The 13,275-nt window shown below is 45.0% G+C and overlaps 1 protein-coding gene across 5 annotated transcripts in view; it reads right to left on the reverse strand.

The window, feature by feature from the left end:
- Window positions 1-13,275, reverse strand: part of hyal6 (hyaluronoglucosaminidase 6) — a 46,772-nt gene that overhangs the window by 23,959 nt on the left and 9,538 nt on the right. The window lies entirely within an intron of this gene.

Consider the following 13,275-nt stretch of genomic DNA (forward strand, 5'->3'; position numbering starts at 1 on the left):
CAGCACTTTAAAGAAGCTATTTTATCAGATGAGATTATTAAGCTAATGTCCTGTCTTCCATCTAAGATGTACAAGATATTTTCATATTATTTCGAAGAAGAACATGGGTGTTCTGGCCCTTTTATTTATATCACAGCAAAATGTACAACAGCTGCACTGCAGAAATTCACCAAAGATCCTTAGACAGCACTTTCCATACCCATGACCACTTCCATCTAGAAGGACAAGGGCAGCAAATACATGGGAACACTACCACCCACAAGTCCCCCTCCAAGTCACTCACCATTCTAATGTTCACAGTCACTTTGTCAAAATTCTGGAATTCCTACCCTCAGGGCAATGTAAGTCAACTAACAGCAAATGAACTGCAGTGGTTGAAGAAGGCAGCTCACAACCACCTTCCCAAGGGTAATCAGGGACAGGAAATATACGCTGGCCTGCAGCAATCCCCATGTACATAAGTACATTAAAACAAACTATAAGTCTACAACTTATCTGCTGATTAGAACTTAGCCTTTTATGGGAGTTTGCTGCATCACATTTTCTACAAGACATCAGAGACTGCACTTCAAAATCAAATTAACTGACTATAAACTGTTTTAGGTTATGTTTCTTAAGCATATGTATGTCTGCATGGAATTCTAAGAATGGTAACACAGGAGTCATCAAAAGAAAAGGGTAAAGGGAGACAGTCTTGGTCACTGGAGTCATTCCTATGCATTGTTGTTAATATACCTGTGCATCTTGTTTGTTACTGACTCTCTGTTATGCAGGTCAATTTCCAGAAAATACTCATTAGCTACATTTTCTCTTTTTGACTGGAGGATATTTTCCAAATCAAGATTTAAACCAAAAGTTCCTGCCAATATGAAGGCATCATTAACTTGACTTGTGATTGCCAAATAGTAATTACCTGTTGCTGGCTCAGATCCTAACAATTACCAGAATTTAGACAACACGCGGTTTGCAGTTTTACACGCTCTGGAAGCAATGAGCCGAAAAATGTTCCAAATGCCCAATTTTATGATTCTTATATTTTAGGAACGTAAGTTTCAGAATTGAGAATTTTAAATGGAGGATAAATGATAAAAAAAAACTGATTTGAGAAGATGGTTTATGTTTATTTATGAGGGCTCTATGCAAGGAATTGCAAACTAAACTAACAACCTCTCCACGCCTCTGCATGGTGACAGGATGACTAGTTATCTTGTTAAAGAGATTAAATTGTTCACATTGTTTCACAAAAGAATGGGAAGGTTTGGGAGATAGAGATAATAAAAGATGAATTTGTATCTCAAGTCTGCCATATTGTTATGGAAATAGGTGATGTAGGACATTAACTTTACCTCTTTGATTTCTTGTTCCGTTGACAATAAGAAGATGCTGGGACCAGAAGGTAGAAGGCTACAAGCACTTGGTGCTTTATACCAGCTTGAATGTAGCAAAGGGTAGCAGGAACCAAGGGAGTTCCTGATTTGAAGTCACTAACTAGGAATGCAGTGAGGTGCATGCTTGAGTTGGGGAGTCCACAGTCAATATATCTTTGAAGATAAGTTAGACAATTCATCCAAGTCAATGCACATGATCACAGTTTTATTAGCTGGATGTTAGCAGAAGGACCCCAAGATACCTCATATCTTGGAGAATAGCTGGAATACTGAAGAGAATCAAAGGGTGAAATCTCCCCAGTCCCTGAATGATGTGGACCATGGCAAGAAGTTTGGGAAAAGTCTGGTGAGATGTCAAGACCAAAAGTCAAATTTTCCCACAAAGTCCTGGACATCAAAAAGAGATTCTTGCCAGTGAGCAGTAAGAGGCCTACCATAGATTATTGCTCATTATCACCATCATTATTATCATTTCTCATCTCAGCAATAAACAGGTTCCTATGCTCCCACTAGCAAGATAGAAACTGGATGCTGAGAATTTCCAACATGAAAGTCTGAGGGGTTATCTGGCAACTGGACCTCCATCATGGCCAGTCATCATCAACATCTCATGGCACACTCCACGGGCAGTGACTGCCTACACTTGACATTCCCAGACATTGACATAACAATCTCACTGTATCATCATAGCACATGTACAATCCTTTTCTACTTCTACTGTACTTCAATGCTGCACTTTGGAATGCACTGGCACCTTTCATTGCAATGCTGCTGCAAAGAAACTATGTGCACAGGAACAGGCATTGCATATGAACCACCCAAATAGCCCTGGACCAAAACTGATGGAAAGTAGTTACCAGTCAACACAAGGGGTGGTACAGTGGCTCAGTGGTTAGAACTGCTGCCTCACAGCGCCAGGGTCCTGGGTTCGATTCCCGCCTGTCTGTGTGGAGTTTGCACATTCTCCCCGTGTCTGCGTGAGTTTCCTCCGGGTGCTCCGGCTTCCTCCCACAATCCAAAGATGTGCAGGTCAGGTGAATTGGCCATGCTAAATTGCCCACAGTGTTAGGTGCATTAGTCAGAGGGAAATATAGGGTCGGAGAATGGGTTTGGGTTGGTTTCTCTTTGGTGGGGTGGTGTGAACTTCTTGGACCAAAGGGCCTGTTTCCACACTGTATCTAATCTAATCTAAGGGGCTTGTTCCATCTGAAAAATGTGTCGCTGGAAAAGCGCAGCAGGTCAGGCAACATCCAAGGAGCAGGAGAATCGACGTTTCAGGAATGAGGAGGGTGTGCCAAGCAGGCTAAAATAAAAAGTAGGGGGGAGGGGCGTTGGGAATGTCATAGGTGGAAGGAGGTTAAGGTGAGGATGATAGGCTGGAGAGGCGGTGGGGGCGGAGAGGTCGGGAAGAAGATTGCAGGTCAAGAAGGTGGTTTCTGGATTAGTGGTGCTGGAAGAGCACAGCAGTTCATGCAGCATCCAAGTAGCTTCGAAATCGACATTTCGGGTAAAAGCCCTTCATCAGGAATAAAGGCAGTGAGCCTGAAGTGTGGAGAGATAAGCTCGAGGAGGGTGGGGGTGGGGAGAAAGTAGCATAGAGTACAATGGGTGAGTGGGGGAGGGGATGAAGGTGATAGGTCAAGGAGGAGAGGGTGGAGTGGATAGGTGGAAAAGAAGATAGGCAGGTAAGACAAGTCCGGACAAGTCATGGGGACAGTTACTGAGCTGGAAGTTTAGAACTAGGGTAAGGTGGGGGAAGGGGAAATGAGGAAACTGTTGAAGTCCACATTGATGCCCTGGGGTTGAAGTGTTCCGAGGCGGAAGATGAGGCGTTCTTCCTCCAGGCGTCTGGTGGTGAGGGAGCGGCGGTGAAGGAGGCCCAGGACCTCCATGTCCTCGGCAGAGTGGGAGGGGGAGTTGAAATGTTGGGCTACAGGGCGGTGTGGTTGATTGGTGCGGGTGTCCCGGAGATGTTCCCTAAAGCGCTCTGCTAGGAGGTGCCCAGTCTCCCCAATGTAGAGGAGACCACATCGGGAGCAACGGATACAATAAATGATATTAGTGGATGTGCAAGTAAAACGTTGATGGATGTGGAAGGCTCCTTTAGGGCCTTGGATAGAGGTGAGGGAGGAGGTGTGGGCGCAGGTTTTACAGTTCCTGCGGTGGCAGGGGAAAGTGCCAGGATTGGAGGGTGGGTTGTTTGGGGGCGTGGACCTGACCAAGTATTCATGGAGGCCCATTGTACTCTATGCTACTTTCTCCCCACCCCCACCCTCCTCTAGCTTATCTCTCCACGCTTCAGGCTCACTGCCTTTATTCCTGATGAAGGGCTTTTGCCCGAAACGTCGATTTCGAAGCTACTTGGATGCTGCCTGAACTGCTGTGCTTTTCCAGCACTACTAATCCAGAATCTGGTTTCCAGCATCTGCAGTCATTGTTTTTACCGGGTCAAGAAGGCGGCGCTGAGTCCGAGAGTTGGGACTGAGATAAGGAGGGTGGGGGAGGGGAAATTAGAAAGCTTGAGAAAACTGCATTCATCCCTTGTGGTTGGAAGGTTCCTAGGCAGAAGATGAGGCGCTCTTCCTCCAGGTGTTGTATTGCCATGGTCTGGCGATGGAGGAGGCCAAGGACCTGCATGTCCTTGGCGGAGTGGGAGGGGGAGTTAAAGTGTTCAGCCACGGGGGGGTTGGGTTGGTTGGTGTGGGTGTCCCAGAGGTGTTCTCTGAAACGTTCCGCAAGTAGGCGGCCTGTCTCCCCAGTGTAGAGGAGGCCACATCAGGTGCAGCAGATGCAGTAAATGATGTGTGTGCAGGTGCAGGTGGATATGGAAGGATCCCTTGGGGCCTTGGAGGGAAGTGAGGGGGGAGGTGTGTGCATTTCTTGCGGTTGCAGGGGAAGGTGCCGGGAGTGGAGGTTGGGGTGGTGGGGGGTGTGGACCTGACAAGGGAGTCGCGGAGGGAGTGGTCTTTCCGGAATGCCGATAGGGGAGGGGAGGGAAGTAAGTGATGGGGGGGTCTGTTTGGAGGTGGCGGAAATGACGAAGGATGATACGATGTATCTGGAGGTTGGTGGGGTGGTAGGTGAGGACCAGTGGGGTTCTGTCCTGGTGGTGATCGGAGAGGCGGCGTTCAAGGACGGAGGAGCGGGAAGTGGATCTGGCATGGGAGCCCAACACAGTCAGTGAAGGGCAATTTGGGGGCCTGGATATAGTTAGATATCCATTTGGGATGGTCATGGTCAGGGGCTCTGACTCACTACATTTAAGAGAGTTGCACTATGGTCAGCCCAGCAGGCCCAATGTAGGCAGTTGGAGATCTGAATGGAGACCAGTCAGGATCCTGTTTAGTCAGTAGTTACGGCTGTCCATCCAAGTCAGGGGGTTTGATTATGATGGAATTGGATGGAAGAGCAGTTAAAGATGACACAGGAGATGATGTGAGGTGTCCCCAGTGCATGAGCAGAATGAGCAGATGGTGTACTGTTACAGGAGACTGAGATGGCTGACAGTCACTGATGGTCATATTGCATGCAATAGTGAGAGTTGGGAAAATGTATGCACAATGGCAGACTTACAGGGAATGGTGGATCTTTAAGTATAAGGTCGCATAGAGAGGATGGTGGCACTTATTTGATGAGGCACACAGATCATTGACCTTCTTCCTGCTTTGCAGGGCATTCCTTTCAACTCAGCATATTGAAAGAGGATTCTGGGTAATCCAAGATGGAGGACAGGAAAACTTTCTGGCTGTAACAGCTGCTCCTTTATTGAAGTATTTTAGATGCTGGAGGTGATTTCCTTGAATTCCAGGAGCAGTAATTACTGTTTTATATGCTGTAGCATTCTCTTGGAACTTTGGGAAAAAAAAGCCAAAACAACAGCAGTTTTAAAATGGAGAAGAACAGACAAAGGAAGCACATGATGAGGTCAGTGCGGGAGAGAGAGAGAGACAAGGAAAGAAAGAAACTGACACTGCCTTTGCTGTTTGAATTCACGTATCGCTGGACATCAGAGTGCATCTGGGAAAATTAACAAACAGTGAAATTCACAACTGATCTTGGAGAAACTGTTGGGTGAAGTTTACAGCACAAAATCAGATAAATTAATTGTTTTAAATGGACTACAGAAAGTCTGCAGTAGTGAGTAGAGTGGGTTCTTTCTTGAATATATGATTTTGGAGATATGTCTCTTGATTAAACTTTAAATGTAAGCCATAACTATTAATTTAACCTGGGGCAGTGTTTGTGGCGGAATACGATGGCGATATTTTTTGGGTCTGTAGATTGTGAAGGAACAAAAATGACCTTTAGTAGAGTGATATGTGCTTCTTGTCAGATGTGGGAGTTTAAAGAGAGTTTTAGGGTTACTGCGGATTATATCTGCCATAAATGCTGTTGGTTGTGAATCTTATCAGATCGAGTGGATCAGTTGGAGAGACAGTAAGAAGCAATGAGGAATTTGCAACAGCAACAGTATGTGATGGATGGCAGTTATAGGACAGGGAGAAAGTCTCATATATAGTCACACAGATGGGTTGACTCCAGGAAAGGTAAGAGAGGTAGGCAGTTAATGCAGGAGTCTTTTGTGGCTATACCTATTTCAAACAGGTATGCTGTTTTGGAAAATGTAGGGGGTGATGGATTCTCAGGGGCACGGATTGGGTAAATAGACAAAGTCTTTTCCCTGGCGTCAGGGAGTCCAGAACTAGAGGGCATGGGTTTAGGGTGAGAGGGGAAAGATATAAAAAGAGACCTAAGGGGCAACGTTTTCACACAGAGGCTGGTACATGTATGGAATGAGCTGCCACAGGAAGTGGTGGATGCTGGTACAATTGCAACATTTAAGAGGCATTTGGATGAGTATATGAATAGGAAGGGTTTGGAGGGATATGGGCCAGGTGCTGGCAGGTGGGACTAGATTGGGTTGGGATATCTGGTCAGCATGGATGGGTTGGACCGAAGAGTCTGTTTCCATGCTACACATCTCTATGACTCTATAACTGACCCAGGCTCCAAGCCAGGTCCAGGTTGGCTGTTTCCTAATTGGCACTGCCCTAATCTCCACCATATCATCCAACAGAATTTCCAGGCTTCTGTTCATGAAGTGGGGAGCAAGTATTTTTTTATGGTCTCTCTCTTCAATGATAATGGTTCGGTCACTTTTGGAATACTGCATGAAATTCTGGTCTCCCTGCTATAGGAAAGATATTGTGAAACCTGTAATGGTTCAGAAAAGATTTACAAGGATATTGCCAGGGTTTGAGGATTTGAGCTAAACGGAGAAGCTGCATAGGCTGGAGCTGTTTTCCCTGGAGTGTCGGAGGCTAAGGGGTGACCTTATAGACATTTATAAAACTATGAGGGACATGGATAGGGTAAATAGTCAAGGTCTTTTCCCTGGGGTGAGGGGGTCCAGAACTAGAGTGCATAGGTTTAAGATGAGAGGGGAGAGATTTAAAAGAAGTCTATGGGGCAATTTTTTTATACAGAGGGTAGTCCATGTATGGAATGAGTTGCCAGAGGAAGTGGTGGACACAAAAAAAACTGCAGATGCTGGAATCCAAGGTAAACAAGCAGGAGGCTGGAAGCGCACAGCAAGTCAGGGAGCATCAGGAGGTGGAGAAGTTAATGTTTCAGATGTAATCCTTCTTCAGGACTAGGAGTGGGTGTAAGAGGAGCTGCAGATAAAGGGGGTGGGCAGGGCATGGTGGTGATGTGGGAGAGGTGAAGACAGGTAGAGGGTACAACCTGGTTGGTCGATGGGAGGAATGAATCCAGTTGGCGGCTAGAAGGAAGAGTTGATGAGAGGAATGGAATGGAGGGTGAGGGGCTGGGAAGGGAGTCAGGTGATGGGAAGGGAGGTTATTTGAAATTTGAGAACTCAGTGTTGAGTCCTCCAGGCTGTAGGGTGCTCGGGTGGACAATGAGGTGTTGTTCCTCCAATTTACGGTCTGATTTGTTGTGGTAATGGAGGAGGCCGATGATGGTCATGTCAGAAAGGGAGTGGGAGGGGAAATTAAAATAGCTGGTGACTGGGAGGTCAGGCCGGCCCCTGTGGGCCCAGCTGAGATGCTCAATGAAATGTTTCCTAAGTTTGGTCTCCCCAATGGAAAGACCATATCGGGAGCATCAGTTGCAGTAAACTAGGTTGGACGAGAGGCAAGTGAACCTCTGGCTCACCTGGAAAGATTGTTTGGGGCCCTGGATGAAGGTGAGGGCGGTGGTGTGCTGGCAGGTTTTGCATCTTTTTGGTTGCAGGGAATGTAGCTGGGGGTTCCGTAGTGGCAGGAGGGCCTTATGGAATTGGTGGTGAGAGTGGCACGAACATAGAACATAGAATGTTACAGTGCAGTACAGGCCCCTTGGCCCTCGATGTTGCACGGATCTGTGAAATTAATCTGATAGTCATCCAACCTACACCATTCCATTATTATCCATATGTATATCCAATGCCCATTTAAATGCTCTTAACATCAGTGAGTCTACTACTGTTGCAGGCAGGCCATTCTACGCCCCTACTACTCTTAACAACCCTATCAACCTGGATGGAAACTTTCAGGGATTTATGCACCTGGACACCGAGATCTCTCTGTTCATCTACATTGCCAAGAATTTTACCATTAGCCCAGTACTCTTCATTCCTGTTACTTCTTCCGAAGTGAACCACCTTACACTTTTCTGTATTAAACTCCATTTGCCCTTTCTCAGCACAGTTCTGCATCTTATCTATGTCCCTCTGTAACCCACAACAACCTTCAGCACTATCCACAACTCTGCCTATAGTGTCATCCGCAAATTTACTAACCCATCCTTCCACCCCCACATCCAGATCACTTATAAAAATAACAAAAAACAGTGGCCCCAAAACAGATCCTTGCAGCACACCACTGGGAACCAAGCTCTAGATTGAACATTTCCCATCAACCATCACCCTCTGTCTTCTTTCAACTAGCCAATTTCTGATCCAAACAGCCAAATCACCTTCAATCCTGAAACTCTTATTTTGTGCAATAGCCTACCGTGGAGAACCTTATCAAACATCTTACTGAAATACATTGACACCACATCATCATCACCTGTTTTGTCACCCTCTCGAAGAACTCAATAAGGTTAATGAGGCATGACCTATCCTTTACAAAACCATGTTGACTATCCCTACTCAAATTATTCCTTTCCAGATGATTACAAATCCTATCTCTTATAACCTTTTCCAACACCTTACCCAGTAAGGCTCACTGGCCTATAATTACCAGGGTTGTCCAAATTCCCCGTCTTAAACAAGAGAACAACATTTGCTATCCTCCAGTCTTCTGGGACTACTCCTGTTGACAATGACGACATAAACATCAAAGCCAAAGGTACTGCAATTTCCTCCATGGCTTCCCAGAGAATGGGAGGATAAATCCCACCCTGCCCAGGGGTCTTATTTATCTTCCAAAGATGCTAAAACCTCCTCTTTGTCAAACGCAATTCCATTTAATCTAGCAGCCTACATCTCATTAGTCTCAATAACATTGCCCTTTTCCAATGTGAATACTGATGAAAAGTATTCGTTAAGCACTCCCCTATGTCCCCAGATTCCAGGTACAACTTCCCACTACTATCTTTGATTGGCCCTAATCTTAGTATACTCATTCTTTTATTCATGATATACCTATAGAGGGCCTTAAGGTTTTCCTTGATGCTATCCACCAACAATTTCTCATGTCCCCTCCTGGCTCTTCTTAGCCCTCTTTTTAGATCTTTTCTGGCTAAATTATAACTCTCAAGCTCTCAAACTAAAGCCTTCACACCTCATACTCACATAAGCCTTCTTCTTCCTCTTGACAAGAGCTTCAACTTCTTTAGTAAACCATGGCTCCCTCTCTCGACAACTACCTCCCTGCTTGTTGGGAATATACTTATCAAGGACCCTCAGTAGCTGTTCCTTGAATAAACTCCACATTTCAAGTGTCCATCTCCTGCAGTTTCCTTCCTCATCCTATGCATCCTAAATCATGCCTAATCGCATCATAATTGCCTTTCCCCCAGTTATGCATCTTTCCCTGCGGAATATACCTATCTCTGCCCATTGCTATTGAAAACATAACCAAATTGTGGTCACTATTGCCAAAGTGCTCACCTACCTCTGGGCAGGTTCATTCCCCAGTACGAAATGCAATATGGCATCACCCCTTGTTGGCCTGTCTGCATATTGTCTAGATTAGAGTGGTGCTGAAAAGTACAGCAGGTCAGGCAGCATCCGAGGATCAGGAAAATCGATGTTTTGGGCAAAAGCCCTTCATCAGGAATAAAGGCAGGGAGCCTCCGGGGTGGCGAGATAAATGGGAAGGGGGTGGGGCTCAGGAGAAGATAGCAAAGAGTCCAATAGATGGATGGGGGTGGGCATGAAGGCGATAGGACGGAGAGGAGGGTGGAGCGGATAGGTGGGATGGAAGATTAGCAGGTAAGACAGGTCATGAGGATGGTGTAGAGCTGGAAGGATGGAACTGGGGTAAGGTGGGGGGAGGGGAAATGAGGAAACTGGTGAAGTCCACATTGATGCCCTGGGGTTGAAATGTTCTAAGACGGAAGATGAGGCGATCTTCGTCCAGGCATCGGGTGGTGAGGGAGCGACAGTGGAGGAGGCCCAGGACCTGCATGTGGGAGAGGGAGTTGAAATGTTGGACCACGGGGTGGTGGGGTTGATAGATGCGGGTGTCCTGGAGATGTTCCCTAAAGCGCTATGCGAGAAGGCGTCCAGTCTCCCCAATATAGAGGAGACCTCATCGGGAGCAACGGGTACACCTACCTGGTAGGTGTAAATTGGCGGAAGTGTTTAAGGATGACGGATTGGATGCAAAGACTGGTGGAGTGGTAGATGAAGACAAGGGGGACCCTGTCTTTATTGCATTTGGGGGGGAGAGGGTTAGAGCAGTGGAATGGGGAATGGAGGTGGTGTAGTGGAGGGCTGTCTGGATGACCCAGGGGGGGAAAGCACGCTGTTCAAAATAGGTGGAAAACCGGGAAGCTTAGGAGTGGAATGTCTCCTCATCTGAGCAGATGCAATTGAAGCGGAGGAATTGGGAGAATGGGATAGAGTTCTTGAAGGATACTGGTGCAAGGAGGTCTAATCCAGGTAGGTGTGAGTCTGTGGGTTTGTAATAAACATCCATCTGGAGACTGTTGCCGGAGATCGAAATGGAGAGATCAAGAAAGGGGACAGAGGTGTGGAGATGGACCAAGTGAATTTGACGGCAGAGTCAAAGTTGTGGACAAAGTCGATGAACTGCTCCAGTTTAGCCTGGGCGCAGGATGCTGCACTGATGTAGTCAATGACGTAATGGTAGAAGAGTTGGGGCACAGTGCCTGTGTAGGTACTGAAGACAGACTGTTTGACGTAGCCAACAAAGAGACAGGCATAGCTGGGGCCCATCTGAGTGCCTCTGGCCATCGCCTGGTGGAGTCTGGTACAATTACAACATTTTGAAATATGAATTTTGTGTTTATGAGTAGGAAGGGGTTAGAGGGATATGAGCCAAATTCTGGCAAACGAGACTCGATTTATTTGGAATATCTGATCGGCACGAGCAAGTTGGACTGAAGGGTCTGTTTACATGCTGTACAGCGCTGACTTTATAACACTAAATGACAGGTAGTTCTTGCTTTGCAGTAGCATCCAATTGTATGGCAAATATGGTGTCAGTGGCTAGAATGTCAAGGTCCCCGCAGTAGGGAACACTTCCATGCTTTCTGTTGCACAAATTTAAATAAAAAGCACCAAAGCGCCCATTTGGATAATGAATGTAGTGAAGAGAGAAGATTGCATATGAAAAATTGCTGCAAGCAATGGCAAACTGGGAGCTATGTAACTCACTCAACAAAACACTAACTGAAAATAGGACAATTTGATTCTATTATTTCTTCGAATACCAAAATATATTGCAAATGGATACAATTAGATGGGGGCAAGGCAGTGGTGGGGTAAAATGTGGGAGATGGAGATCAATGCCAGCATAATGTGATAGAATAAAATTACTGTTCTTTTTTTAACAAAATCTATTAAAACTTATTGTAGTGAAAGAACAGTACAGGAAGTATAGTAAAGTTTTACAATAGGGTCAGGTTTCATTACCATGATATATGCAATAAGGATATAGAAGTGAGAAGACAGTCTTGTAAATCTGTGATGTTTTCTTTACTGGGACAGGGTGCCTGGAACTAGATTGGTTTTGGTTGTTGAAGCGCCATAGGAAGAAGAATAAAAATAAGAGATTTATAATAGAGAGATGAGAGAATTTTTTCACACAGAAAGTTATGAGGCTACAGAACTCAATTCTAGTATGTATCTAAAGCAAAATCAAATCCAATGATCAGGACTTTTTATTGTTTCACAAGACATAAAGATTTCAGGTCAGGTTAGCATTTATTACACATTCCTAATTTCCTTTGAAAAGGTGTTGATGAGCCACCAAGTTAAAAACAATTGAATGGTTGGTTTGTTATGAAATTTCAGAGGGCACTTAATATTCAAGTATGTTGCTGTGGATCTTCAGGATTTAGTTGGATAGATTAATTAAACTAAATTAAATAACTGCAAGAGGTAACAGAGCGGGTAAATTTAATTAGGAGTATTTGCTTGCATGAAAATCCTATACCAACATGGACTGATCAGGCTGAATGGCTTGTTTCCATACTGACCTGAGGCAAATATACATTTTAACATTTTGGCCACTTCTGAGCACTGGAATCCATGAACACTACTATTACTTTTGCCTCTTCATATATAGCTTGAATGGGCATGGGGTATAAAATTTCCTAGAGCTATGAGTTGGGGCTTTGAAGACAAAGCCAACAATATTGCTCATCTCAACTGCTTTGGAGGAGGTGGTGAGCCACATTCTTGAGTGTTGCAATCCATAAATGTATCTAAGAGTTCAAACGTACCTGAATGTCCAACGAAATAATGACACTTTTTGAAATTGAACATATACTTACAATGAGTAATATTTTAACTGTTAAATAAACCTGTACAATTTTACTGGTCAAGACCACTGGTATACTACAACAACTGGGTCCACTGCATTTCGTCATTTGTATAAATGATTTGAATCTGAACACAAGAGGTATTGTTAGTAAGTTTGCAGATGACACCGAAATTGGAGGTATAGTGGACAGTGAAGAAGGATACCTCAGAGAACAATGGGATCTTGATCAGATGGGCCAATAGCCAAGGAGTGACAGATGGAGTTGAATTTGGATTAATGTTTTTGGTATGCTTTCCTTTATTGGTCAGAGCATTGAGTATAGGAGGTCATGTTGTGGCTGTACAGGACATTAGTTCAGCCACCTTTGAAGTACTGCATGCAATTCTGATCTCCTTGCAATAGGAAGAATGTTGTGAAACTTGAAAAGGTTCAGAAAAGATTTACAAGGATGTTGGCCTGGTTGGAGGATTTGAGCTACAGGGAAAGGCTGAATAGCCTGGTGCTGTTTTCCCTGGAGCATCGGAGATGGGTGAGGGACCTTATAGAGGTTTATAAAATCAAGAGGCACATGGACAGGGTAAATAGACAAAGTATTTTCCCTGGGATAGGGGAATCCAGAATTAGAGGGCACAGATTGAGGATGAGAGGGGTAAGATTTAAAAGGCACCTAAGGGGCAACCTTTTCACGTAAAAGGTAGTGCGAGCTTGGAATGAGCTGCCAGAAGTGGTGGAGACTCGTGCAATTGCAACATTTAAAAGACATCTGGATGGACATATGAATAGGAAGGGTTTAAAGGGTTATGAGCCATGTACTAACAAGTGGGACTAGGTTTGTTTAGGATATCTGGTCAGCATGAACGGGTTGAACCGCAGGGTCTGTTTCTGTGCTGTACATCTCTATGATTCTGTGTACGTGTCCAGGT

This window comes from Chiloscyllium punctatum, chromosome 32 (genome assembly GCF_047496795.1).
Source record: "Chiloscyllium punctatum isolate Juve2018m chromosome 32, sChiPun1.3, whole genome shotgun sequence".
NCBI classification, from domain to species: Eukaryota; Metazoa; Chordata; class Chondrichthyes; order Orectolobiformes; family Hemiscylliidae; genus Chiloscyllium; species Chiloscyllium punctatum.